The sequence below is a fragment of the Corythoichthys intestinalis genome, chromosome 3, assembly GCF_030265065.1.
Source record: "Corythoichthys intestinalis isolate RoL2023-P3 chromosome 3, ASM3026506v1, whole genome shotgun sequence".
NCBI lineage: Eukaryota > Metazoa > Chordata > Actinopteri > Syngnathiformes > Syngnathidae > Corythoichthys > Corythoichthys intestinalis.
This window is the reverse complement of record NC_080397.1, coordinates 61,391,916-61,409,849: the sequence shown is the minus strand read 5'-3', so window position 1 is coordinate 61,409,849 and position 17,934 is coordinate 61,391,916. Positions and strand designations below refer to the sequence as shown.

At 40.8% G+C, this 17,934-nt stretch overlaps 1 protein-coding gene across 1 annotated transcript in view; it reads left to right on the top strand.

Annotated features, from left to right (window-relative positions):
- inpp5jb (inositol polyphosphate-5-phosphatase Jb) overlaps positions 1–17,934 on the top strand; it is a 72,888-nt gene that overhangs the window by 3,560 nt on the left and 51,394 nt on the right. The gene's annotated exons all lie outside the window — the stretch shown is intronic.

Genomic DNA, 17,934 nt, shown 5'->3' with positions numbered 1-17,934 from the left:
TTTTTAAATAATTAATTACCGCCCTTATCGGTACCTTAAGCCTAAACTAAAGACTCTGGATGAGTGTAACATATTATGTCTGTAACGTTAAATACATTTAGAAAACAATTTGATTAAAAATATATATATATATTAAAAAAAGGCATGGCCGATATTTGTTTGCCGATTCCGATACTTTGAAAATGACGTGATCGGACCCGATCGATTGGCATCCCGATCAATCGGGATATCTCTAGATGTTATGCAATATACAGTTCTGACCAAAAGTATTGGCACCACTGCAATTCTGTCAGATAATGCTCAATTTCTCCCAGAAAATGATTGCAATTACAAATGCGTTGGTAGTAATATCTTCATTTATTTTGCATGGAATGAAAACAAAAAACAAAAAGACACAACTCCAAAAATGGGCCGGACAAAAGTATTGGCACCCTCAGCCTAATACTTGGTAGCACAAAATCACTGCGAACAACCGCTTCTGGTATCCATAAATGAGTTTCTTACAATGCTTTGCTGGAATTTTAGACCATTCTTCTTTGGCCAACTGCTCCAGGTCTCTGAGATTTGAAGGGTGCCATTTTCAGATCTCTCCACAGGAGTCAGGTCTGGACTCATTGCTGGCCACTTTAGAGAAGTGTCCAGTGCTTTTTCTCAAAGCATTTTCTAGTGCTTTTTGAAGTGTGTTTTGGGTCATTGACCTGCTGGAAGACCCATGACCTCTGAGGGAGGCCCAGCTTTCTCACAATGGGCCCTAAATTATGCTGCAAAATGTGTTAGTAGTCTACAGACTTCATGATGCGAAGCACACAGTCAAGTAGTCCAGTGCCAGAGGCAACAAAGCAACCCCAAAACATCAGGGAACCTCCGCCATGTTTGAATGTGTGGACCGTGTTCTTTTCTTTGAAGGCCTCGATTTTTTTCGCTGTAAACTATGTTGATGCCTTTTCCCAAAAAGCTCTACTTTTGTGTCATCTGACCAGAGAAATTCTTCCAAAACGTTTTTGGCTTTCTCAGGTGAGTTTTGGCAAACTCCAGCCTGGCATTTTTATGTCTCTGGGTCAGAAGTGGGGTCAGAACATAAGCGGATTTTAAGGGGGGCCGACCCCCCCCCCCCCCCCAGTGGCCGAAAAGTGTCATTGCATGTAATTGACTTTCGTATATACAGTGGGGAGAACAAGTATTTGATACACTGCCGATTTTGCTGGTTTTCCCACTTGCAAGCCATGTAGAGGTCTGTAATTTGTATCATAAGTTCTCTTCAACTGTGAGGGACGGAATCTAATACAAAAATCCAGAAAATCACATTGTATAATTTTTAAATAATAAATTTGTATTTAACTGCATGAAATAAGTATTTGATACCTTCCCAACTAGTAAATATTTCGGCTCTCAGTTCTTTTTTTTAAGAACCCCTCCTGTTCTCCACTCATTACCGGAATTAACTGCACCTGTTTGAACTTGTTACCTGTATAAAAGACACCTGTTCACATGCTCAAACAAACAAACTCCAACCTCTCCACAATGGCCAAGACCAAAGAGCTGTGTAAGGACATCGGGGATAAAATAATAGACCTGCACAAGGCTGGGATGGGCTACAGGAAAATAAGCAAGCAGCTTGGTGAGAAGGTAACAACTGTTGGAGCGATTATTAGAAAAAAGAGGAAGAGGAAGGTGAGGGATCAGCCCAGAACTACACGGCAGGACCTGGTCAATAACCTGAAGAGAGCTGGAACCACAGTCTCGAAGAAAACCATCGGAAACACATTACGCCGTCATGGATTAAAATCCTACAGCGCACGCAAGGTCCCGCTGCTGAAGCCAGTGCATGTCCAGACATGTCTGAAGTTTGCCACTGACCATCTGGATGATCCAGAGGAGCAATGGGAGAAGGTCATGTGGTCGGATGAGACCAAAATGGAACTTTTTGGTCTAAACTCGGCTCGTCGTGTTTGGAGGAAAAAGACGGATGAGTACAACCCCAAGAACACCATCCCAAATGTGAAACATCATTTTTTGGGGCTGCTTCTCTGCCAAGGCTACAGGACGACTGCACCGTATTGAGGGGAGGATGGATGGGGCTATGTATTGCCAGATCTTGGCTGACAACCTCCTTCCTTCAGTGAGAGCCCTGAAGATGGGTCGCGTCTTCCAGCATGACAACGACCCAAAGCACACAGCCAAGGCAACTAAAGAATGGCTCCGTAAGAAGCATCTTAAGGTCCTGGAGTGGCCTAGCCAGTCACCAGATCTGAACCCGATAGAAAATCTATGAGGGAGCTGAAAGTCCGTGTTGCCCGGCAGCAGCCCCGAAACCTGAAGGCTCTGGAGAAGATCTGCATGGAGGAGTGGGCCAAAAGCCCTGCTGCAGTGTGTGCAAACCTTGTCAAGGACTACAGGAAACGTTTGGTATCTGTAATAGCAAACAAAGGTTTCTGTACCAAATATTAAGTTTGAGTTTTGTGATGTATCAAATACTTATTTCATGCAATTAAATGCAAATGTATTATTTAAAAATCAGACGTGATTTTCTGTTTTTTTTTTTTTGTATCAGATTCCGTCCCTCACAGTTGAAGAGAACTCATGATACAAATTACAGACCTCGACATGCTTTGCAAGTGAGAAAACCAGCAAAATCGGCAGTGTATCAAATGCTTGTTCTCCCCACTGTATATAAAAATTGTAAAGCAATAAAATGGCAACAAAAATGAACGAAATGAACAAAAAAATAAATTTTTATAATGGGTCAAAATTCTTTTTCGAACAGATCATGTGACTAGCCCTTTAGACGGTTATTTGTTTTGCATATCATTTTCATTAAAAAATAAATAAATATAAGGGGAGTGCAGTTTTATTTTACAAATGATTTTTTTCTTTGATTGAAAATATTTAAAATAATAAATATAACTATAACAATATATAAATATAACAAATGTCCTACCCTTAATTTGGCCCAAACACAAAAAGGATTGCTTTAATCAAAGAAAACTTTTTCAATGAAAAATTAAGCGTTCAAATGCAAAATTTTCAATCTCAAATATTTTTTCGCATTCAAAAACTTTTTCTATGATTTGAAATGTTTCTTTTTTTTTGATTGAAGTGATTTTTCTTTTTAAACATATATTTTTTTAAGCAGCTTATTTTTTGATTGAATAATAAAAACAAAAATGTCCTGGCCAAAATGTGGCCCAAACACAAATCAACATTACTTCAATCAAAAAAGTTGCTTCAATGGAAAAAAAAACAAACAACAAAAAAAAGCTTTGGGGGAGATTTTTGAGTTTCAAATTTATTTTTGCATTCAAACACTTTTTTTTTAAATTTATTGAAGCGATTTTTGTCGTGTTTTTTGGTTGAAAATATACATTTTGATTGAAGACACTTTTTTTTGGATTGAATAATAAAGACACAAATCTACCTCCATATTGCTCCACTCAGGGGATATAATTTTTGACGGTGGTAACTACAATGGCACGGCACCGGTGGGCGTACCATATTCAATGGTTGACGATCTTGGCGAAAAGTATTACCTAAGAAGCCTGATTTAGAATTGCCCTGAAGAATGATGGAAAACAAAAAAACGCTCATTGTCAACTTATTATAAATATTGTTATAAGTTCATTTTATTGCTGACACTGCGTTTCAGGGTCATCAAAATGTTGTGCCCCCCCCTGCACCAAAAGTCAAACTCCGCCTATGGGTCAGAAGTGGGTATCCTACCATAAAGTCCCTTTTCATTCAGACGCCAACATATCGTACGGGTGGACACACCTTCGGACTTTAGGACAGCTTGAACTTGTTTCAGCTAATATATGTTTGTCTATGCATTTGTAATTATGTTTACAGCTATAGTTTGTGGCGTTACATGTGAGCAATTTGCTATGAGAATTGTTAACACGTTAGCATTCGAAGCAGCGTCCATATCTATAAAGAATTCAGGGATTTAAGCATTTATTTACAGGAATTTTCAACAGAAAAACCTCTTTGTTTACATACGGCGGCCGCTAATTTGTTTACTGACTAGCATCAGAGTTCCCAATATTTACGTAAAACAAACGCACGTTTTTTTTTTTGCTTGACTAAGAATCAAGACTGTTTTACGTCCATAACTATTAGGGGTGCAACGGTTCAGTTAGCCCACGGTTCGGTTTGAACCTCGGTTTTGGGATCACGGTTTCGGTTCGGTTTCAGTTTGCGTTTTGCTTTTTTTTTATATATATTGTTTTTTTAAAATAAAAAAAAACTGCCTTTATTTTGCTTTTAAGAAAGTTAAATAAACACCTAAACTGTAAACATTTTCAACTGTTAAAATGCCTCTTAGCTCTTTGGCTAGTGTAGTGACTAACTACTGAAATACACACACTGTAGTAAAAAAGTTACTTGGCAAAGTTACTGGTGTTACCTTTCATGCTTTTTTTCCCATTTTTTTTTAAAAAAACAAAACAAAACAAAAACATAGTAACCTTTGCTATGTTTGGAGGTCATTTAATGTTGTGAATCAACCGTTAAAATAGATAAAATTGCTCCCGTTTTTTGCATTAGTTCCCTTCTGTCTACTGTCAACAAAATTTTAAAACTGTTTAATCCTTTAAAGAGATAGACTCAAGTCAAGATTTTATTTAAGATAAAAAGTTACTTAGGTTCGCTTGGAAGATTCACTACAACAGAGCCTTTCTGAGAAGTTTACTGCTCTAAAATGGCGGCTGTTTATTATCTATATAGAATTCAGGGAATTAAGCATTTATTCACAAGAATTTTTAACAGAAAAAGCTCTTTATCTGTGTTTCTACTTGGTCAGCTTTGACGGAGATAGGCCCCCTATGAATCGGCCCCGTGTCCCGTCAATACATTATGAAGTCTATGCGTCATTTATCGTTATCGAGGTATATCTGCTTGATTTTCTGTGATAAGTACTTAAAGTGCATATGACACCAAAAAGCATGTTTATTTCATATTTAACGCGGTATTTTATGCTCCTGAATGAAATGGCCCGCTTGGATGTGTGTGGAAGCGATTGTTCTATACATTCAATTTTTGAATTATTTTACGCCATATTCGTGTTGACCATGTGACAGCTACGCGCTCCTCCGACGTCGGCCGACGGTACTCTCCAGCTGCCTTCCCGGCGAGCTCTCCTGTCCGTAGCAGGGGAACGAGCTGTAACTTGCTCGCTGCCAAGCGGGTTGCCGATCGGTGAAGACAATCGACAACCCCGCCGCCGTGTGACATGAGCTAGTTTGGTGTGATTTTTCACTTTGAAAAGCGAAAATAAGACTTTGAGACTTCACTCTGTTCGGGTTAGCATGTCGGCTAGCTGTCACGCCTCTTGGTATGTTTACATTTTCCGAAGCCAGGGCAGGGAAATGACAAAAGGCCGACTAACCACAGTGGCATAAAATATTGTTTGAGAGGTGCGACAGTAAAGAGAAGTTGACAGTTTTGACCATTATGGAGTAATTTTGCCATGTCGTACTGAATAAATGCATTTTTATTATTTCATATTCCTTTTAGCACAAGACTGTTATTTGTCATGACCATACCATTTATTTAGCAATAGGGGAAAAATACTTTGATAAAAAGAATTCCCTGCAAAAATATTGGAGTAGAAAGACTGAAACAGTGACATTTTGCGGTTCTCTTCGTCACATTTTCCACGTTCTTAATAATTCCCCCTCAATGGGCAGGGGTCCCCAAATTACGGCCCCCTCCACATTTGGTCCGGCCCCCTGAACAATACCAGAGATCACTTTGATTTTTTTTTTTTCAATAGTGTTATTTCCTGGCTTTTTTTCTGTGAATAACCCAGAGAGGGTTATTTGGTTATTATCTATTTAATTAATTGTGTTATTCTATTCTATTCTATTCTATTCTATTCTATTCTATTTAGGGCTGTCAAACGATTAAAATTTTTAATCGAGGTAATTACAGCTTAAAAATTAATTAATCGTAATTAATCGCAATTCAAACCTTTTATAAAATATGCCATATTTTTCTGTAAATTATTGTTGGAATGGAAAGATAAGACACAAGACGGATATATACATTCAACATACGGTACATAAGTACTGTATTTGTTTATTATAACAATAAATCAACAAGATGGCATTAACATTACTATCATTCTCTTAAAGCGATCCATGGATAGAAAGACTTGTAGTTCTTAAAAGATAAATGTTAGTACAAGTTATAGAAATTTTATATTAAAACCCCTCTTAATGTTTTCGTTTTATTAAAATTTGTAAAATTTTCATTGAAAAAATAAACTAGTAGTTCACCATTGTTGATGTCAATAATTACACCATGCTCACTCATCGTGCTTAAACCCATAAAATTATTTGGACCCAATCGCCAGCAGAGGGCGCCAAACACCAAAAAACAAGTAACAAGCGGACATTACACTGCTGTCATTTTAATCTGTTTGAGCAGGGCATGTGCGTCAAATATTTTAACGTGATTAATTTAAAAAATTAATTAACACCCGTTAACGCAATTATTTTGACAGCCCTAATTATATTATTATTTTTATTTTATTTACCTTTTTTCCGTGAAGAATCCAGAAAGAGTTATTTGATTGTGGCATTCTGAAAAACAATACATTTTTACATTTAGGCACTCCTGCAATCGACCCCGGCCCCCCATCAGAGAAGGGAAAAGTTATGTGGCCCTCACAGGAAAAGGTTTGGGGACCCCTGGGCTGAAGTGTAAATCAAATGAAACCATGACCCTGCCGACATCATCCTCCTGTTGGGGACGCTAGAGCCCTATAATGGTAGGCGTGGCCTAGGGCTGGGCAATATGGCCTTAAGTACGTATCACGATAAATTGAGCAGATTTACCTCGATAACGATAAATGACGATAAATTCGCCCAAGCAGACTGTTATATAATTTGAAAATTTGAATCAATGCATGGAATACAAATTAACCGTTTCTCGTTAAATTTATTTACCAGCTTTCAATTTAACAATTGCACATGCAGTCTAAACATTATTAAAAAAAATCTTATAAACAATAAGAATTCTAGAGTGAACATTTATAACAGCTCGTATGACTTGAAAAATGTACAACATTATAAAAATCAATATGACGACTGTGCAAACATGCCATTCTAACACAAATGACTTGCAGCTTTAACAGTACACTTCAGACAACTTATTGGTAATGGCTGCTGTGACATAATTATTCAACACAAGTGTTTACGTCAAGGTTTTAGTTTTTTTTTCCAAAACATTTTTTAATACATGCACCCCCCACACAGACACAACCAGGTTAAAGCTGTATTGCTCTGATGCCAATGAAACATTTAAGGTTTTATGATGGAAGAATAAAGCAAACACATACAGAAAAATAGCTGTGGCCATTAAACTGTCATATTATATATAGTCTTCACTGTTGGATTATACTTTATGCTGAGTGCTTTACCATCATGAAAGCTTTCAGAGAAATCACACAGATGCCAAATAACGCGACATGATGATTGCTACATGAAGTCCGTGCCCAGTCCACTCATTAATTTCAGCCATTTTGACAAGGTTAGAGCCGCTATCCGACTCCATCATGTTCATTTGTAGCCGCTGTTAGCCGCTAGTGTTAGCCTGTGGCTTGGCTACCAGAAGAAAGCACTGAAAGCATCCTCTCCAGAAATCGTGAGAACCAGGGACGACAGCGGGTGAAAGCCCGTCTGGAACCCGCCAAGAGTGTACTTAATGTCGGGTGAAAGTTTGGCGAAGCTAACTTAAGCCCGACTCCATCCCGTTTACTTGTAGCGTTAGCCGCTAGCGTTAGCCTACCGGGCTTCTGTTTGTTTGGCTTCCTGAAAACCACGTGACTCCATACGTAAGCACACTGTCTGCTTTCTTAAAGGGGAAGGAACATAGCCGAACAACACAGAGTGAAAGCGGGATGAAAAGACTATATTTTTTAATTAAATTACCGAATTTACCGACATGGTCAAAATCACGTCGGTTATCGTGAAGAATTTCGGTAACGGTAAATTTTCGGTTTACCGCCCTGCTCTAGCGTGGCCAAACGGCGGATAAAAAGACTAATTTTGCCAAATTCTTGTATATAGCCGAATCGTCTCAAAATATGATTCAAATTCACATAATAATGCTATTTAAAACTTTTTTTATCCTGTCGTACACACTTTAAGGCCATATTATTCCCAGCTCCAGCTCATTTGCAACCTCAATGTGGAACAGCGCTTTACAAAACGGAGGGACACTAAAGACATACATATGACAATTTAGTAATTAGATTTGACATCCTGTGGACAAAGCTGCAGCTGATCAGGAACACGGCGGTCCAAACGGAACACAATCGTGCGAAGGGTTCGGCACTAAGACCTGGAGGACATTTCTAGCTGTCACAGCGTGCCGTGTGTGAAGGTCAAAATTAATGTCCTCCTCACAGGGACACGTAGCCCTTGGAGGCCTGAAATGACAACGCTTTCTTTTGGCTGTGATGTCAAAATTAAACATCATGCAATGTGGGGCAAACATGATAGGCACTGAGCCTGGAGGTTACACATGCTCATGACAGTGTGGCTGTGCTGGATAGAATTTGTAAATAGTTTAAGTCTTGGGCTCTCATACTTCAATATGAGAACTAGAGAAGTATATCGGATCGGACGCCGATATGGGCAAAAAAATGCGCATCGGTATCGGATCGGCCGACACGGAAAAATTCCGATCCAGACTTCCGATCCAGTTTTTTTGAAAATCCGGTCCGGGTTTTCCAGCGCACCAATTTCCATAATCCGTTCCAGTTTTTGCTTCGGTTTCCCTAAAATCCAGTCCGCATTTTACGGCACACCTTCCAACACACTACATTACCGTCTCCCAATTTGCCGAGAGACTTTATCGGTAAAAATGTCAGCTGTGTGGGATCATTTCACCTTAAAGGACGACAAAGACGAAGAGGCAGAGTGCAACATATGCCACAATAAAGTCAAGCGTGGTGGTAAAGCTGTAAGAAGTTTTAATACAACCAACCTAATCAAGCATTTAGCGAAATGCCACCACAAACAATATGAGGAGTACCGTAATTTCCCGAATATAAGGCGCACCCGTGTATAATGCGCACCCCAAATTTACTTGTAAAATCTAGGGAAAATTATTGTACCCGTTTATAACGCGCACCCTAATTTTAGCACCAATAAATAGAAGAATACAAGAAAACAGAGCTCGTGTACAGATACAGAGATGTCATTTTACTGACTGGTGAAACACAGCAAAAGCATAGCACATTGGTAGTTCAAAACATTACCATAAACCGACAATATTTACGGTAATAATATGATTTGACAACTTCTCCAACTTTCCAGAATCTAGGAGAAAACAAAACAGATGTGAATTTTCTTTTAAAGGCTGCTGTATAACTTGCTCGTTTCCTCATGATGAATAAATGTTTCTTCCATGGATTGATACGGTAAAATGAAAGTGAGAACGTAAGTCGGAAATCCGTGAGAGCTCATCGCTGTCAACACGACAGTAACAAAAGGAACTATTGTTATTTGGGTTTGAGTTTCCCGAGGGACCGATATAGTTGACGGACACAGGAAGTGTGTGTCCTTACATTTGTTATGGTCCGAATTGCGGAGCTGCAATAAACGTCGACTCAAATGAGTTCAAGAAACTAAATTATGTGCTTTATAAAGAGTGAAAAAAGCAGAATTTAACACAGACGAAATCATTCGGCCGATTAGAGTGAAGTATTACCGAAACAAAATGGTGACGTCACGTACCGTAATGGTCGGCAACGGGTCGCCGCATACGCTTCTTCAACACAACGTGGCCGTGTCAATGAAAAAAAATCGGTTTATATTAAAGATACACGATAATATCGGCTACCGATAATTATCGGCTGATAATGGCAATTATGACGTCACACAGATAATACAGATAATAAAAAAATCAACCGATAATGCAATCCGATAATTATATACTTGATTTAACCTCCAAATGTGCGCAACCAAGCAGTTTTCTCCACTTCTTCACTGCCGCCTGCTCAACCCCTCCCCTCTCTGAAGCCCCTGTGGGAGGAGGGGTTTAGGAGTACGGCGTCATAGAGGAGGCGGTGTTACACATCAGTGTTGAGGCGCTCTCACTGGCGTGCGTTGCTTTTCCCGTGTGTGAAATGAAATAATCGACGCTCTCGCCATTGACAAAACAGTTCCTCAAGGCGTAAAGAAAGCGTCCTCATTGAACACCACTAGCACTAACCCAGCAGCCATTTAAAACTGCATCACAATGATTTTTGGGACGAATACGAGGCTGCTGCTAGCACAAATGCTAAAGCTATTGTTAACAAATAAACTTTAAAGGAAGCTACGGGGCTTGTGACGATACAGAGACGCTGCGGTCCTCCGGGAGTCGGGGTGTTTGGGAATGCAGCCCAAAGCGAGTGGTAAACTCCCATCTATGGCTAAAACCTCACGAGATCGATAGTTGACAAGTAGCTGTCTTCCGACGGAGCCCGCCGGTCCGGCAGGCCGCCGCCTCGCCCTAGGCGGGTAGCGCATGAGAGCAGAGCCATGCACCGAATGCGCCGCAGCGAGCCGGCGGGGGCGGGCGGATATCCGGTACAAACTTAGCTGCCGCCGCCACTCCGGTTCAAGACAGAGGCCTGGCGCGGGTGCTAATTTGGCAGCCGGGCGGACCGAAGGGCACAGGCGGGAGGAAATTCCCGAAATGACCCGATAGCCAAACCCCTGGATGAAAAAAATAATGCAGTTTATACGACCACGATTCTTCATGAAAGACATGCCGATCACATCAGTTACCGCGGACCACGGACATTTACACAGGTGATGTCAACAAACCATGTTTATCATGACGGCACAGTGGTTAGTTGATAATTGTAACAAGCACCAAACCACACAAAGAAGTCATCCAGTCAGTAATGCATTCAGTACGCTTTAAATTTATGACGTCTTAATCAGATCATTCTTCTTAAATCTAGTCAAATAATTTTCCCCATCTTGTTTGAGTGTTGAAGACTAGTTGAATGCGCCAGATTATTCCACTTACTTAACTAAATATTGCAATTTGTTCTTATTAAGCCCAAACATCTAAAAAAAATTAGGTCATTTTTCACCTAAATCAAGAAAAATTTGCTTTCAAATAATGTTTTTAACCATATATATTCTTGAATAAAGAACATTTCTGACAAGTTTTTTTTTTTTTTTTTAGGATTATGTATAATAATTTATTGCTTAAAATAAGGCTGTTAAGCTTATTTTCAGCTGGCCATTTTTCTTCAAGTAATCTTAGTGAAATATACTTGAAGTGCTGGCAGTTAATTTAACTTATTTCCAATAGATTTACACTGAAAACAAGGGACTTTGACTAGTCTTAAGGAGCTGTGTTTTTGCTGTGTAGTAATGTTATACTTTAGGAATGGCATACTTTTAAAGCCATTTTTGTGCAACTTATGTATTTACTCTGTAAGTAATTGTTGCCAAAAGTTTACCATTACACAATGTCAGACAATCTGTCTTTATTTAGATGTTGGAATTTACTACTACTACTACTACTACTACTACTACCTGTTCACATTTGATGTTGGAAAAAAAAAGAGCAATATTATTTTTGCACAGCAATATTTTCTCTTGTGTATACTTTAAAATTTTACATAAATCTTTAATAAAATTATCGGCTTGACATTATCGGTTATCGGTTGGAATGAGGAGGAAATTATCGGTTATCGGTATCGGCTGAAAAATGCATTATCGTGCACCACTAGTTTATATATATATGTAATACATATATATTTCTGTCTCCATCCATGTACCCGTTTATAATGCGCACCATGAGTTTACAAGTTGATTTTGGGGGAAAAAAGTGCGCGTTGTATTCGGGAAATTACGGTATGTTAAGAAATCCGAAGACAAAAAGAAAGGTCCTACGCCTCTAACACTGGCAGAAACTTTTGCTATGCGTAACAAACTGGCACACGACAGTCTCAAAGCCCAAGGAATAATAAGAGTCATTCAGTGCCGAAGAATTCATTCTGGATGACGAGCCATTATCTCTCGTGAGTAAAGACGCACCATCCAACACTTAGAACCACGGTACAACATGCCCAGCTGTCATTACATCCTTGAGCGATTTGGCCGTGGAAGATTCGAGAACGATTCACAAACATCCAAATTCCGATTATTGAAATATGTCAAGTAAAGCGGAACTAATACACAGCGCGGTCTTTGGGACGCAATGAGAAACGGACCGCATTGCGTCCCGAGAGTATGATGAGAGCATCCTTGTTATAGACCCAGGTAATGCCAATTCTCGACTCACAGCTTTAGCTCAACTCATGCCGCTGGATAAAAAACACAAGAATACCTGACTGCTGCTGACAGCCGCTACAAACTACGTCAACATCGTTTTACTGTAGATAATAGATATCATATGTATATAGAACTAGATGCCAAATGACAGACTCGACGGCGTTCGCAACATTGAAGTATGGACAACTCGGTGTGTTAGTAAACAGCCGCCATCTTAAAACAGGAGACTTTCCGAGTAGGATGTGGTGAACCTTCCAAGCGAACCTAATTAACTTTTTATCTAAAATACTCCTAAATCAGCAAAATCTTGACTTGAATCTATGTTCAAAACAGTTTTAAAACTTTCACATGTTGAAAGTAGACAGAAGGGAAATTATGGAATAACGGGAGCAATTTTAACAACTTTAACAGTTGATTCGCAAAGTTAAATGAATTGAATGTAGTTTAAAGCTGCTGATACAGAATGGGGACTTGAGTATTTTATTTACTGTTTTAAAATGTTAACTTGATACTGAAATAGTCGTTTATTTAAACCTGAGAGGCTTTTTATACAATTATTGTAACTAATGCACGAAATATTAAAAGCATCTAATAGCTTGGGGGGGTTTGTGGGATTGTCCACTGAGGTTGTTTGTGTGTTTTGCTTTTCTAAGACAGTTTACAATATTATTTGCAGATTTTACTGACTGACTATGCCATTTCTGTTTGTTTTTTATAATGATTTGTTTTTGTCACTGAATAAACAGGTCAGTTTCTTGTTACCGACCGTTGCGTGTTATTCAAACTCGCCTAATTCAGCTGGCTAGTTGTTATCAAGAGTACTAAAACCCTTTTCAACATGAGTCTGACAACTAAGTAAGGAGGCTAAATAACTTTAACACATGCTAAGATAGGCAGGTATCTGTATCGGATCAGAAGTGCAAAACAATATCGGTATCGGATCGGAAGTGCAAAAACCTGGATCGGGACATCCCTAATGAGAACAACTACCTGTACTCTCATAAGATACGAATACAGACAACATGCAAATGGTCTGAGTCTGCATGTGAGGTTTCATTAACTGCTAACAAACTCAACAATATAGCCGTCAGTAGTCATTTAGAGCCATCGGTGTTGTCAGAAATCAACCTGAGGGTCCGAACAGGACTAGATGGAGCTCGTTCCTTGAGTTCCTTTACATCATCTCCACTTGCGTCTTCCTAGCCCTCAGGAGGGTGCATGTAAACACCATGACACATTTGTTATTATCAAATTGTTATGCTCTCTCTGCAGACGTGCATGGAATAGGAAATGCTAATCTGTCCCGACTGTTCCCAGTGCGGAAAATATTTTTGCTCTTGCTGTGACATACATACAAAAAGGAGGGGAACGGGCATCAAGCGCATTGAATGTTAATTTTACCGTGTGCGGTTCAGCTTCTACCTGACCTCGAAATGTCCTTCTGATGCTTTGCTGGTTCTTTTTGTCATTTCCCCCCTTTCATTCTGCATATGGTGAACCCACTAATCTGTCACAACATATTTAAACTTTAGTCACTTTACAGATAATGTAAATTCTTACTTATCAATCAATAGTAATTGACAGTGACAGTGTGTATGTCGGCGTTGGACTCTTATTGTTTTGAATGCTAATTAGCTTGCAACCTCTGTTTAATCCCTACCTGGCATTGGTGTCATACATGACACTTTCTGGAACAATTGTTGTTTGAAAGAGGTTGGAGTTAATCATTTGTCAAATCTATGGTGTACTGACTTTGCTTCCTCTTTCGAGATGACATGGGTATAAAGATAAGAGTGGAGATGGAACATGAAAGTAAAACTACGGAGCCCCTAAAGGGACATGGACAGAAATAAAATTCATTTAAATCATCCAGTGCGCACTAGAAACTATTTGGTGCGCACCAGAAAGTTCCCTTTTATAGGCCACGAACTGCAGGCGGGCATCGGACACCAGCGGTTTCGGCGTACTGAAAATGATAATATAGGATTTAGTTGAGCTTGACTTCAATCTTGGACTCAACTATTAAGATACTACTGTCATAGTTTTCTCGTGCAAACCACATCATTTCTGGTGCGCGCCACAGACTTTCTGGCAGTCCTTTTAATTTTCGTCTTAGTCTTTTGGACGATAATACTTATTAGTCTTATTCATATTTTAGTCAAAATGTGTTCGGCTTCTTCTAGTTTTTGTTGATGAAAACTCATAAAAATGTAGGATTAGTCGACCTTTACTGGTGTGTGCCAGGTGGTTTCTGTTTCGAAATCTGGTGCGCGCCAGGTTGGTGTCTGGTACAAAATCTGGCATGCGCCAGATGGTTTCTGGTGTGAAATCTGGTGCGCGCCAGATGGTTTCTGGTGCATGCCAAGTTGGTTTCTGGTGCGTGCCAGGTTGATTGCTGGTGTGGAATCTGGCACCCACCACTTGGTTTCTGGTGCGAAATCTGGCGTACGCAAAGTGGTTTCTGGTGGGAAATCTGGTGCATGCTAGATGGTTTCTGGTGGGCACCAGGTTGTTTTCTGCTGCGTGCCAGGTATATTTCTGGTGCGCGCCAGGTTGGTTTCTGGCGCAAAATTTGGCATGCGCCAGGTTGGTTTCTGGTGCAAAATCTGGTGCGCGCCAGGTTGGTTTCTGGCATGCATCAGCTTGTTTTTTGCTGTGTGCCAGGTTGGTTTCTGGTGCGCGCCAGGTTGATTTCTGGTGTGGAATCTGGCACCCACCACATGGTTTCTGGTGCGAAATCTGGCATGCGCAAAGTGGTTTCTGGTGGGAAATCTGGTGCATGCTAGATGGTTTCTGGTGGGCACCAGGTTGTTTTCTGCTGCGTGCCAGGTATATTTCTGGTGCGCGCCAGGTTGGTTTCTGGTGCAAAATTTGGCATGCGCCAGGTTGGTTTCTGGTGCAAAATCTGGTGCGCGCCAGGTTGGTTTCTGGCATGCATCAGCTTGTTTTTTGCTGTGTGCCAGGTTGATTTCTGGTGCGCGCAAAGTGGTTACGGATGCGAAATCTTGCGCGCGCAAAGTGGTTTGTGGTGTAAAATCTGGCGCGTGCAAAGTGGTTTTTGGTGTGAAATCTGGCACGCGCCAGGTTGGTTTCTGGTGGGTGCAAGGTTGATTTCTGGTGTGAAATCTGGTGCGCGCCAGATGGTTTCTGTTGCAAAATGTGGCACCCACCAAATGGTTTCTGGTGCGAAATCTGGTGCATGCCAGGTTGGTTTCTTGTGCGTGCCAGGTTGGTTTCTTGTGCGCGGCAGGTTAGTTTCTGGTGCAAAATTTGGCATCCGCCAGGTTGGTTTCTGGTGCAAAATCTGGCGCCCGTCAGCTGGTTCCTTGTGCGAAAACCGGTGCACGGCAGATTGATTTCTGGTGTGAAATTTGGTGAGCAGCAGATAGTTTCTGGTGCACGCCAGGTTGGCTTCTGGTGCGTGCCAGGTTGGTTACTGTTGCGAAATCTGACACGTGCCAGATGGTTTCTGGTGCGCGGCAGGTTGGTTTCTGCCACGTGCTGGGTTGGTTTCTGGTGCAAAAATCTGGCTCGCGCCAGATGGTTTCTGGTGCGTGTCGGGTTGCGTTTCTGGTGCGCGTCAGGTTGGTTTCTGCTGCGTGTCAGGTTGCTATCTAGTGAATGCAAAGTGGTTTCTGGTGCAAAATCTAGCGCGTGCAAAGTGGTTTCTGGTGTAAAATCACCATAAAAAACCCCGGTGCGTGCCAGGTTGGCTTCTGGTGGGCACCAGGTTGGTTTCTGATGTGAAAACTGGTGCATGCCAGGTTGATTTCTGGTGTGAAATCTGGTGCGCACCCGGTTGGTGTCTGGCACGCGCCGGGTTGGTTTCTGGTGTGAAATCTGGCACGCGCTAGATTCTGGTGCGCACTGGGGTTGTTTTAGGTCAGGGGTGGACAAACTATTCCACAAAGGGCTGCAGTGGATGCGGGCTTTGGTTGCAACCCATTAAGAGGACACCTTTTCACCAATCAGTTGATTGCTGTCAGGTGCTTCGCATTTCTGCTGAAACCGCATTGGTTAAACTATCTGTGCTGGGTCAGTTGGAACAAAGACCAGGACCCATTGCGGCCCTCGAGGACCGGTTTGCCCACCTCTGTTTTAGGTGCACGCGAGGTTTTCTGGTGCACGGCAGGTGGTTTTTGGTGCGAAATCTGGCGCGTGCCAGGTTGGTTTCTGGGGCGAAATCTGGTGGGTTGTTTAAATTTCTTCTATTTCTGTCGATGTCCCTTTAGTGGCTCCGCATAAAACAGCGAGCAACTAGGTGAAGAAAATTAGTCATAAAATTGAACGCATGGAATTAAGGTAAAATAGAGCGCCAAAGCAGCAAGAGTGTGAGGATTACAGACAATAAAAAATAGGGGATTAAATCTTGGAGAAATTGTGCCCCAAGGACGTGATTTATACGGTGAAGAAGCCATTAAATAGGACGTTTTGCTCAACTGTCCATCTATTGTTTTTTTCTTATCAGTTCGGACCCACCCACTGCCACGTGAGCACACACGGAACATGGGAACACATTGCTCCCAGACAAGGATAAGGGCGGCATGTGGGCCTGCGGTGCTCTGCGTCAAGTCACAGCCGCCTTCCTTTCAAGGTCATGTCTGATCGTGAAACACCACTGTGGTTGTTGCAGTTTGTTTAGACACACAATAAACTAACAATTATAAATCACTGATTGTAATTTTAAATAAAACAAGATATTACAGTCCATAGACTGATGTTTTCTTGTTTTAAGTCTCATCCACAAGCCTAGAATCATGTATTTTAATTGTTATTTGTAAAGAGACTATAATGGGTGAAAAATTGGATTGCAGCTTAATGGTGGGTCTTAATGGTTTTCAATTGTTCATTGTGGTATATCATGGTATCTTATCAGGCTCATCATATTTTCTAAGATTTATTCAAGATTATACTTGGTTGTGATTTAAATCACCATTGTTCTGGAGTTCTCATTGCGCAGAATGGGATACAATTATTATTCAGGGATTAAATCGACTAAATTAGCTTTCAATTCCTATTTTTTTCCCAAGCTTGCTTGCTGTTGCTACTGTGTCTTGTATTGTTTACTTGTGCCACGCTGTCGCTGAGGCAGCTTCTCCTTGTGTGTAATGTGTTAGTGTTTGTCAGGTGCTTAGAGCTGATATGAAGTGACTGAGCAACTCCATGGTTACTGCAGAAAAAGCAGCCATATTGAGAAAAAGGGGACAGTTTGCAGCGTGTACTGGTCTGATTTTATTCCACCCAAAAACATACTTATATAATTCCTACTCACCAACGTCACAGAATAACGTTTCGCTGTATCCGGCCGCCATATTGTCCGTCAGTGTTTATCCGTATTCTCAATGGTTTCAATTTGTCGTGCAATTTATAGTGCAATTCATGGAAGCCCCGGTGCTTTCAGACGCTGTAAACTCATTGGATGCGTTGCATAAAAGGCGTTATGTAGAAAAGCTTCAGTCTATCCATGCGCCAGATCCATATTTGATGCCTAAATCGATATTTTTCGACCCGCTGTCTTCGCCCTCTCTGCCTGACATCTGCTACCCTGATATCTACAACTATCTTGTCCACACAAAATCAGCCTATTCTCACGAAAGTTTGAAAAACTTTAAGAGCAGCACTCTAAGCAACATTACCCCGTGTGACCCTT